This window comes from Octopus bimaculoides, chromosome 7, assembly GCF_001194135.2.
Source record: "Octopus bimaculoides isolate UCB-OBI-ISO-001 chromosome 7, ASM119413v2, whole genome shotgun sequence".
In the NCBI taxonomy this organism is placed as follows: domain Eukaryota; kingdom Metazoa; phylum Mollusca; class Cephalopoda; order Octopoda; family Octopodidae; genus Octopus; species Octopus bimaculoides.
Genome location: NC_068987.1, coordinates 72239056 through 72250935, shown reverse-complemented (window position 1 = coordinate 72250935; position 11880 = coordinate 72239056). Strand labels below are relative to the sequence as shown.

Sequence of the window (11880 nt, the reverse complement as noted above, 5' to 3'; positions counted from 1 at the left end):
TATATATATATATATATATATATATATATATATGGGTGGAAGGTGTATGTGTCTTTGTATATATGTGTGTGAGAGGGGAGGTGTATGTATGTTTGTGTTTCTTTGTCTTGACATTGTGTGATAGTTGTGTATGTCACTGTCATATAAGCAATGTCATTCATTTCCAATATTCTGCAAGAACATGTCTGGCCATGGAGAGATATCACCTTGCTTCGAACAGGTGAGGGCAGGCAACAGGAAGAGCGTCCAGCTCTAGAAAATCTGCCTCAAGAAACTCTGCTTGATCCATGTAAGAATGGAAAAGTAGACAAATAAATGATGAAGATGATGAGGATATGCACTGCCCTTCTCTTCCTAAGCAGTAAAACAAAAAACTGGGCTTAATCCTATGATCAAAGATGTTGTGGCCATGGTCATCTTATCTTCGTTTCAGATATAATGTATCTTGATCTACATTATTTTTCTTTTTTAAGACTGTGGTGTGATTTGAGGAAGATTTGTTTGCTATTTCTAGCAGGTTGAATGACCAAAAAAAGAACTCCTTTGTTGTTAGGCTATAATTAGTCCTGATCAAGTAGGGCTATGATCAGAGATGTTCCAAACATAACTAATCCCATCTTTTATTGAGACAATTTATCTAAAAATACATTATGTAATATTTTTCCCCGTTCATTTTTAACATAGTGGGTGTTGTTTGAGGGAGGTCTGGTTTCTATTTCTAACAAGTTGAGTGACCACATAGAAGTACTCTCTCTGTAATGACGATTCTGGTAGAATTTGAATACAAAACAAACTATTGCTCTCTTACACAGGGCCAGAAATTTGGGTGAGGGGATCAGTTGATTATATCTATTCTAGTACTTGATTGTTTTTTTTTCTTTGTGTGTGTGTGTGTGTGTGCTTTAACAACTAAAAAGATGAAATGCAAAGTTGACTTCAGTGAGATTTGAAATCAGAACATGTTGAGATAAAATAAAATATTATAAGATACTATTCATTTCAACACTACTACTCTGCCACTCCACCTTTCCTTTGTTTTATGCCTGTTTCTCTATGTTAGCATGAGTTGGACAAATACATGTTGTGACATTGTTCTATAGTCAGATGCCCTTCCTGTTGCTAACCCTTATCTGTTTTACAAGTAATATTAAAAAAAAATTTTTTATTAATCCATTTGTCTTTGAAATTGCAGAACTACTGGACAATTTGTCAGTAGATAATGTAACATCTGGCTACAGAAAATCTACCTCAATAAACTCTGTTTGACCCATGCAAGTATGAAAAAGTGGATGTTGAATTAATAATGAATATATGTATATATATCAACAGTCATAGCCAAAAGTTTGGAAGATTTTTTTTTTAAATTAAAATTGTTATGCCCAAGTACAATTCATTTCAAATATATACAACATAGATATATACTTACCTAATAATTTTCAAACCTATGTTTCAAACTTTTGGCCATGACTGTATATCTATCTATATAAAAATATACATATATGTAGCTATGTAAAAGTGTGGTTGCCCTTGCATATAGGCTCATCCCCTGTAACCCTCTCCAGCTGAGCATCCTTAATCTTGTGAGCTCATAGGTGCTGGTACCACATAACAAGCACCCATGCTAGTGCTACATAAAAGCGCCCAGTACACTCTGTAAAGTGGTTGGCATTAGGAAGGGCATCCAGCCATAGAAGCCATGGCAAAATAGACATGGAACCTGAACAGCCCTTCAGTTGGTCAGCTCCTGTCAAACTGTCAAACCCATGCCAGCATGGAAAACAGACGTTAAATGGTGATGATGATAACGATGATGATGATATATAGTAGAAATTGTGTGTACAACCAGATGTAAAACTGCTACTGATATGTTTAGAGCTTCACGTAGATTATCATAATCCATCTGCTTCCTGTATAGTCATTAAGTAACCTCTATACTGGGTGGTATTACTAGTTACGAGCTACAGAACAAACGTAGGAAAAATAAAGATATACTCAAGTTTATATTATACTTTCTGCTTAACGTAATAAAGTGTTCCCTGATAATCTGTTGTGGTTAAGTATCTAAAAGCACTTAGAACACCTAGTGTTGGGCTCCAGACAACCATAATACTGAAACACACACAGGAATTATAATATAAACTTATGTTTATCCTTATATATATATATATTTGGTTATATTGTATAATGGTGGTGATCCAGCATGACCGCAGCTGCATGGTTGAAGTGAGTAAAAGAATATATATGCATATATATTATGTATACTGGGTTCTTTTATGCAGCACCAGCATGGGTGCTTTTTATGTGGCACCAGTGCCTATGAGCTCACAAGATTAAGGATACTCAGCTGGAGAGGGTTGCAGGAGATGGCCTGTGTGCAAAAACAACCATGCATTCTCTCCTGATGACCCCATACACTTGCTGGCTTCTGGTATGCAAAGTTCTCGACTGGTAGCACTTGTATGTGCAAGTGGTTTGCAAAACATATCTATTATATTATATTAAAAGTTTTTGTCTTGCAAGTACTTGGTGACCCTGTCAGTGCAGGTGCCACTTAAAAGCACCCAGTCCACATTGTAAAGTGGTTGGTGTTTGGTAGGGCATCCAGCCGTAAAAACATTGCCAAAACTGACCTTGCCTGTGCTTGCACCACATAAAAAGCACTACTCACCTCACTTGTGCTTGTGCCACATAAAAAGCACTAAGTCCACTCTGCTGAATGGTTGGTGTTAGGAAGGGCATCCAGCTGTAAAAAACCTGCCAAAACAGTCACAGAATTCCAGTGCAGGCTTCAGCCTGGCCGGCTTTTGTGGTACTGTCCCACCCATGCTAGCATGGAAGATGGACATTAAATGATGATGACATATAGATATATATACACATATACACATGTATGTATTTTTATTATTATTAAAGCTGCAAAAACATTACAAAAAAACTGCTACTCAGAGTTTCATGTTCCCATTCGTTGGGGAATTTAGCAACTTTTTGTGATGTTCTTGCAGCTTTAATAATGAAAAAAAGCATATTACTCTACCTCCAGTATTTGAGTACTATATTTTTCCACCTTGTTTCACATTTATGTGCTTACTTATATGTATGATGTATGTATGTCATTATTCAGTTTTATTTCAAGATTTTCTTGCCAACAGAGAAAAAGCCAGTTTCTAACCTAGATCCAAGACTCCTTCATTGGAATTTCAACAACAACAACAGGGTATTTCTGTTTGTATGTATGTATGTATGCATGCACGTATATGTGCAGATTTGTATGTTTTGTTTAATGTATGTATTCTCATGTATATAGTTGCATATCTAGACATGCTCATATATGATTAAATAATAAACTTCTGAAAAGTTTTACAGAATTTTACAGTTCAAGTGATGGATTGGATCTGTAGTCTTTGAATTAGCTTTATCCTTTCTGGTTTTGAGAAGCCTAATTTCTCAAGATTGTATGTATGTATGTGATTGTTCAGTTTTATTTCAAGATTTCTTACCAATAGAGAAAGAGCCAGTTTCTAACCTAGGCTCCTTCATTGGAATTTCAACATCAACAATGGGGTATTCCTGTTTGTATGTACACACGTATGTGTGCATATATATAAAAAGGAATACAAAAAATGGGACAAGAACGCAAAACATCCAGACAGATGATACAAAAAAGAGACAAGAAAAAACAAAGATGGGTCATTCGGACTTTTCTTTCCTCAGTCGAGTTCCATATTATCTTTGCAATTTCAGCTGGTTATACTCAAGATTGCTCCAATCTGGCCAGCCCCAAGGAAAAACTAAGGTAAGAGTACTAGATTCCTTGGAAAAAAGCAGCGAATGTATACGAAACAAGGATGGAAAAAAACCCCAGAGAAATGGTACACAAATACAAATGCAAATAACAGGACAATAACAGCAGGTATCTTTCGACTAAGGACAAATTAAATTAAGCTGGCGTGTGAGGAAGCGAAATCTTACGGCAGATTTGCATGTTTTGCTTTATGTATGTGTTCTCATGCATATAGTTGCATATCTAGACATGCTCATTTAAATGACAAACTTCTGGAAAGTTTTAGATTTTTACAGTTCCAGGGATGGATTGGATCTGTAGTCTTTGAATTAACTTTCTCCTTTCTGGTTTTGAGAAGTCTAATTTCTAAAGGTTGGTATTTAGGCAGTGTGTTACATATCCCAGGGCCCCAATAATTACAGATATAAACCTGAACTTGTAATCTGGATAGAGTAACTGCAGATTTCTCTATAGTTCAGCATAGGTATTCTCTTTTTCATTGATCTTCAGCTTTACATTAACATCCACTGGACAGCTAATTTCCACAACTGTGCACAGTTTCTCTTCTCTATCCCAAATCATTATATTAGGTCTGTTGTGCTTACATCTTATTGAGGTCTTCACTGGTATATTCCACCAGTACTCCTTTTTATTATGAGTGGCTATGGCTTCTACTATACTGTGGGTTCTTATTTCTTTATCATTGGGGTTATCCTTCCACTGGATTTCATTACAGAGTGTCCTAGCTACAACATCATGTCTCATCGGTAGATAACACCATGATGACGTTTGTATGTATGTATGTATGTATGTATGTATGTATGTGTGCATGCATGTGTGTGTGTGTGTTCCCTGTCTTGACATCATATGATAGCTGTAAATAAGTGTCACTGTCATACGTATAGGCAGCGTCATTCACTTCCAGTATTCTACCACAAGGAAATATTACACTGCTTGGAAACAGGTGGGGGTTGGAGACAGGAAGAGCATCCAGCTGTAGAAAATTTGCCTCAGTAAACCTCTATCTGATCCATGCAACTATGGAAAGATAGACATTAAAACAATGATGATGATGCGTAGAATCAGATCAATTAAATTGACCTTCGTCTGTCTACCTCAGTACACCACAGGTACTTTATCAACCCTGGAAGACTGAAGGGACAAATTTGATCTGAACAGGATTTGAACACAGAATCTTAATGAGATTATATCAAAACTACAATACCGTACAATATAGCCAGTCATCATTTATGAGTTAGTATGGGTTGGCTGTAGGTATCATGCTTTTGCTAACTGTTTTAGGTAGCTATATAGTCACGAACAAACACAGACGTCCTCTATCCCTATCCCGTCACCACTGACCCAGCGTCACAACCAGAATGTGACAGCTGGAGGTAGAGAATGCTGCACCAACATCTGGCTGGTAATTGTTACAGCTGTGTAGGCTTGGAAAAACATGAAATGAAGTACCTTGCTCAAGGACACAACATGCTGCCTGATTGAGGAACTGAACCCATGACCTTATGATAACGATCCAAACATCCTGACCACTGGACCAGGTACTTTCACCATAAAAGATACCATAAGCAATTTGTCCAACACTCAAACCAGTTTTGATATCCATTGCTTTAGTTTCGATATACCTTCATTATTTTCATTGTTGTCGTCATCATCAACATAATTATAATTTTTACATCTGCCCTTCAACGCTAGCATGTGTTGAACAGGATTTTTTAATGATAATGTTTAATGACCAGATATCTTTCCTGATGCTAGCCCATTTAGGTATTGCTCACAACATACAGGAACATAGTGTAGTCTTTCTAAAAACCAGGCTACACAAGAAGAGCATAGCAACAATTTTTATTTACATCTAAGATAATATCATATGCAAGAAGATAAGAAAAAAATTCAGTCATAGCACCAGAATAATACACCCCCACCCACCCCCACACACACACACATATATAGCGAGAGGTATGTATGTATATCTAAAATCAAAGTATTTGAACACAAAATATAAAAGTATGGACCTAAATACTCCGAGATATTTTTGATTTTTTTTATTGGCACTTCACTTTATCATTTCGTTCCTCCCCAGTCTGCTAATGGTAATAGATAATAACCAGTCCAAATTGTATGTATATGGTTCGATAAGTTAAACAAATCTTTTTACACCTGGTGTTTAAGCTTCCTTTTTCCTATTGGTTTATTTATTCTTCTCCGACAGAATTAAATTCTTTAAACTGAAGTCATACTCTTTCACTAAAGATTTAAAGATTCTCGGAAGTCTGGTGCAAATAAAGCATCAGCCAGCTGATGTGTTTATGTATTAGAAACAAGAACCCGTTCACCATCTATCAGTCACGAGATGGATGCATTTTTGGTTTTGCTTTTTTTTTTTATATTTCGTGTATTTTTCCTATTATTCAGTTTGATTATTTTCTTGATCAGTTAGTGTTTAATCATGTAATTGTGGATTGTAACAGTAGAAACCGTTAAAAGAAAGCATCATTCTATGTGAGATAGATACGAACAAGCATAATTTAGCCCCAGTCACCTAATTAAATTGATATACATACTCGTTTAAATAGGAAGTTATTCAGACAAAAAGACAAATGACACAATGAAATAGACAGACAGGTAGCTATGTTGAGAATAAAGCTAAGACAGATATGAAGACAAATATATATCTCTCTCGCTCTGTATTTATATGCGCGCATGTGAGTGGGTGTGCATGCTTTTATATATATATATATATATATATATTTATACACACACACTCACACATGTGTGTATACATGTGAGGGGAAACCAATAGGGAGTTAGATAGACAGACAGGTAGGTAAGTAGGTAGTTAGATATAAGGACAGGTAGATTTGTGTGCATGTATATGAGTGAATGTATTTCTGCATGTTCGTATGCGTATATCTATCTGCACATACATACATGTGTGTGTGTGTGTGCGTGAGGGAAAACAATAGATAGATACATAGAGAAGTTGATATACAGACAGGTAAGTAGGCAGGTATTTAGATATATAGACAGGTAGGCTTGCGTACGTGTATATGTGCATGTGATTGCGTGTGTGAACACGTTCTTTTTATTCTTTTGCAGGTTTCAGTCACTGGGCTACGATCATGCTGGAGCAAGACTTTCAAAGATTTGATTAATGTGTGTGTAGAAACAAAATACATAAGTGTATATATGTATAAAAACTAGTTCACAGTTCTTGAATTCAATTCTAAAGGAGGTAATTTCATGATGTACTTCGGTAGAACATCTAATTCTACCTCCAGTTCACCTGGCTTCCAGGTGACACCAGTAGGGAACGTTACCTTAACCTAAGGGGTTGACATCCTATCTATCATCTGTTAAAATGGCTTGGGACTAGATATAAGCACTTACTGGCTTTTAAAACCCTTTCGAGGCCACAGAAGTACTGGCAGATAAATACAAAGAGATACGTAAATAGACGGACAGAAAGGTAGCAGAAACAGAGAGGAAAGAAAGATGAGGGAAACTGAGATATTTCAATAGAGTTAAAGAGAAAGACTAAAATAAAAGTGGAAAGAGAGTAGTGATGCACATTCACAGATTTATTATATTAGAGACTCGTAATTAATGGAGAAACAGTTACACCTACACATGTATGCCGTGTATGTAAATGTATGTGTATGATTTAGTTTTTTTGCCAAGCCGCCAAACCATCAATACATAACACATAAAACCGTATGTATGTACGTATGTTCAAGAGATGAGGATGCTGTTTTGAAGAGCACGAATGAAAAAAAAAAAAAGGGAATGGAATCTGTAATATTCCTTCGTAAACACTGATACAAATGTGTGTATGTATCAAAATATGTTCATGACAGGAAAATAGATGCACATGTCTATATAGATCTACATGCATGTTTTTGTGGCTTCACAATATTACAATGACGATGAAATCCGATGGATGTTAGAATCGATGCTTTTAAACAAGTTACACGTACAACAACGCGCTATAATATAATATATACATACATATCTATCTATCTATCTATCTATCTATCTATCTATCCACACATACATACCTATCTGAGAGAGAGAGAGAGAGAGAGAGAGAGAGAACTTTTGGGCATATATAATGACAAATAAATGAGGTAATGTTTATATCTTCACGGTGTATTACTGAATTTTCTAAATAGAGGTCGGTTATCTTCAGCCTGCTGTCTGTCTTACACTCACTCACACACGGAATGAATGTGTGCTATGGTATTTTTAATTAGCTCACTAATTGTACAAGGGTTCCCAAATAGAATATAGAGTTGATGTTAAATGGGAATAGTTGCGTGACAACAGTGGCTAGTTTATTTCACCCTTGGCCTGCACAATAATTAACTGCAAGGCAAATTTATGAGAAATCATGAAGATCATTGTTGTTAGTTTATAACTGTTATTATCATTATTCTCGAAACGATTTTAATTTAAATAAAACCAAACTTTAATTGTTGATTTGTGTGTGTGTGTGTGTGTGTGTACACATATTCATATGCATTCATATATTCATACATACAGATATGAATGTACATACAGACACATAAGTACGTGTCTGTCTGAGTAAGCGGACACAACAGCTTGAGTAAGCGGACACATATAAATATATATCACAAAGCTACAATTAGTTGCATATACAGTGAATAAAGGGACCCCCACAACAAGTGATTCCGTTAAAAGAATGTTGCAACAATTTTCTCCCTGGATAGGTCACTGACAATCTCATACTTTCTCAAAGGTCTGATATTTTCCTCTATAAATAGGTGAAATGGGGCATGTAGGTTTTAACAGGATTACAGACAGTTAAATGCCTGCACTGCATTCATATTCATGATCCATGCAGTTTGTTTTCCAATATATCATGACAATTCATTTCACCTCTATATGCACAGCTTGGTAGTTATAGATGGAAATCAAAACACAAGCACACACACACTCATCAAGCTACATTAAGTCACACACACACACATATATATATATCACTCACGCATGTATATATCTAGGGAGAGTACGACGATATCATCTTCATCGCCAATCTGTTTTCCATGTTGATGAGGATGAATGAGATGGGATATCACTCTCTGGGTCAATTTTTTTTATACAGATTTCCTGCACTTGTAAATGGATCAGAGACATCTATCACCCAGACATTCTATTTTTGCTGTGGTTTCTATAGCTGGATACTCTTTCTAATGCCAACCACTTTACATATTGTACAGGGTGCATTTTATCATGACACTAGTAATCAGAGAGGTTATATCTATCCTGGCCAGAATAAGGGTCTTCTCTTAATGGGTCAAATGGAATTTGTTGAGGCAGATTTTCTACAGTTGGGTGCCCTTCCTGTAACCAACCCTCAACTGTTTTCAAGCATGGTAATATTTTCCCATTCTTATATAGTCATTTTGTGGTTAAAGTCGTAGAACTGCAACTATGCTGGAGCACCATGGCTTGATATGTTTTTCACAGACCATTGGACATAAATGATGTTCATTTACAATGATCATGTGATGTGAAGACTAGGACAGCACCCACTTCATGTATATATGGTAGAAAACACTTGCCCAAGGTGTCACACAGTGGGATTGAACCTGAAACTACATGGTGGGAGACAAACTTCTCAACCATGCCTGCATTTTATGAGAAATTCCTGATGAAATGGTTTATTCTTTTATTCTTTTTACTTGTTACAGTCATTTGATGGTTTATCCATCACATTTAAATCAATTATGTATTTTTTAATCTCTTAATTGCATAATGATATCGATGATGACGTTTGTATTCTAATCACTGAAACAGCTGTAGAACTTAGCATAAAATTTTAAAACATCTGTCAAATCTTTACTTTTTTGCTATTCTAGATTTGCTACTCTGAACAGTCAATTTACACATATGCAAATCTATTCTACTTATGATTATTGCATTTTAATAATATATTGAAGTGAAGGTGGCAAGCTGGTGGAATTGTTACAGCACTGGACGATATGCTTAGTGGCAATTCTTCCAGTCCATTACATTCAGAGTTCAAATGTTGCTGAGGTTGATTTTGCTTTTCATCCTTTCAGGGCCAACAAAGTAAGTACCAGTTGGGTACTGGAGCCAATGTAATCAACTTGCCCACTAATCTCAAAATTGCTGGGCTTGTGCCAAAATTAGAGAACGATAATATATTGAAGTTTAACAATATAATAGGTCAATAATTGATCTCTTAAATTCAGTGGATACATTTTATAGTGCTTAAAATGCTAATTATGTATATAGGTTCAGCACAGCCAAATGATCAAGATCCTGGTTTCAATCCCAAGACAGCATTTTGGACAAGTGTCATTTTCTATAGCCTTGGATCAACTCATACCTTGTGACCGAAAATGGATAGAAGGAAACTGCATAGGAGTCTGTTGAGTGGATTGTATTTGTAATTCAAAAGGTACAATATTGTCACACATCATGTAACTGAAAATCACATTAAGGGTACATGTGTTTATGGAACTCTCATCCATCTACGTATTAATTTCGTAGCAGGTTATCCAGTTCATCAAACAGATGAATCCTCTTTGTCAAACAATGGAGATCCATTGTTTGATGATGGATCGCCATAACCACATGTGAGTCTTTGGCAATTTTCTTCCTCTGTCTTCCTTTTCTCTTGGACTTTCCTCTGTTTCTGAAGAAGAGCATTGCTCGAAACGTTAGACCATCTTTCTTTCCTTCCCTGAGCGCCTGCTAATATTTTACATATACAGTGTTCTCGCATTGTTTTTTTGTGTTTATTCTCCTTTTCGGGGATTTACTATATCTATATATATAAAATCATCACCGTCATCTTTTAACATCCACCTTCCATGCTGGCCTGACACACTCTTTTATATATATGTGTGAGTGCGTGTGTATGTACGTTATATAATGTTGTGTGTGTGTGTGTGTGTGTGTGGTGCTATGTGTGTGTATAGGTATATATTTTGCCATATCTAGTTATCATCATTTTAGATCCCTTTTTTTCCATGCTTGCCAAAGTCGACTGGGTGTTCTCCAAAACAGTGTGTTGCCACTTGTTGCAGTCCTTTGTTATCTCTTTTGTGAGGTTTAACTTCCTGGGATTAGCCTTCACCACCAGTTTTTCTCTTCCATAAGTTCCTTCCACTTGGATTCCTTGGCACTTCCTTTCCCCAACTGCCATCCTCCATACACATCACATGTCTCTTTCAGCTGTCATTTCTCTAACACACTATACCTGATTCTTCTTAGACTCATCATATGTACCTTCTCATTCACTAACATTACACACCCAGCAGAACATACATAATTTCTATCCAGCTCTCCATGCATCCACCCTCCACATTCGATGCTCCTGTTTCATTAACCACACAACATCACACTCCATACACACACATCAGACAATATACTCTTCACTTGGAGAGAGGAAAAAGACCCTTTGTTACCAGCAGGGGTAATAGCTACCCGACCCGTTTTTACTTGGGCTACTATGTTTTCAGAACGGCCTGCTCTGCTGCTACTTTGGACACTTAGGTAATAGGAGCCATCAATTCTCGGGGAGGCCTCTACACATCTGAAAGAATTTATTTTATAGATGTTCCTACTGGTACATTATACTTAGGCATCTGCAACATACAAAGTCCTTTTTCTGTTAGCCTGCATGCAATCCTACTGCATGCCTTGTGCACCCATAGTTTACACTGAGCACAAGTTACAGAGTTCCTACCTACCAGTTCTTTTCTCTCATACTGAGCATGGCCACCTCTCAGATGGCAGTAGAGTCCTGTCTTTGTTCCTGCTAACTACAGCTTTTGTCTTGGCTATCTTCAAATTTTTCTTGATAGGATCTGATATAATATTTGGATTATAGGTATGCAGAAATTGCAACAAGTAGCCAGTCTTAAGCAACCTGTTATGGGCTGAGAACTATAATAAAAAGGAGGAGGCTGAGAACTGATTCCTGGTGGGCACCTGTCTGCACACCAAATCCCTTGTTTTCCTGTGCATTGCCAATTTATATGTGTGGATTTATATATATGTATATAATGGAGGTCGAGAAGATATCT

General features: G+C 36.5%; 1 protein-coding gene across 1 annotated transcript in view; it reads right to left on the bottom strand.

Moving 5' to 3' along the window:
• The window catches only part of LOC106880704 (protein FAM91A1), a 74755-nt gene that overhangs the window by 61861 nt on the left and 1014 nt on the right, over window positions 1-11880 (bottom strand). The gene's annotated exons all lie outside the window — the stretch shown is intronic.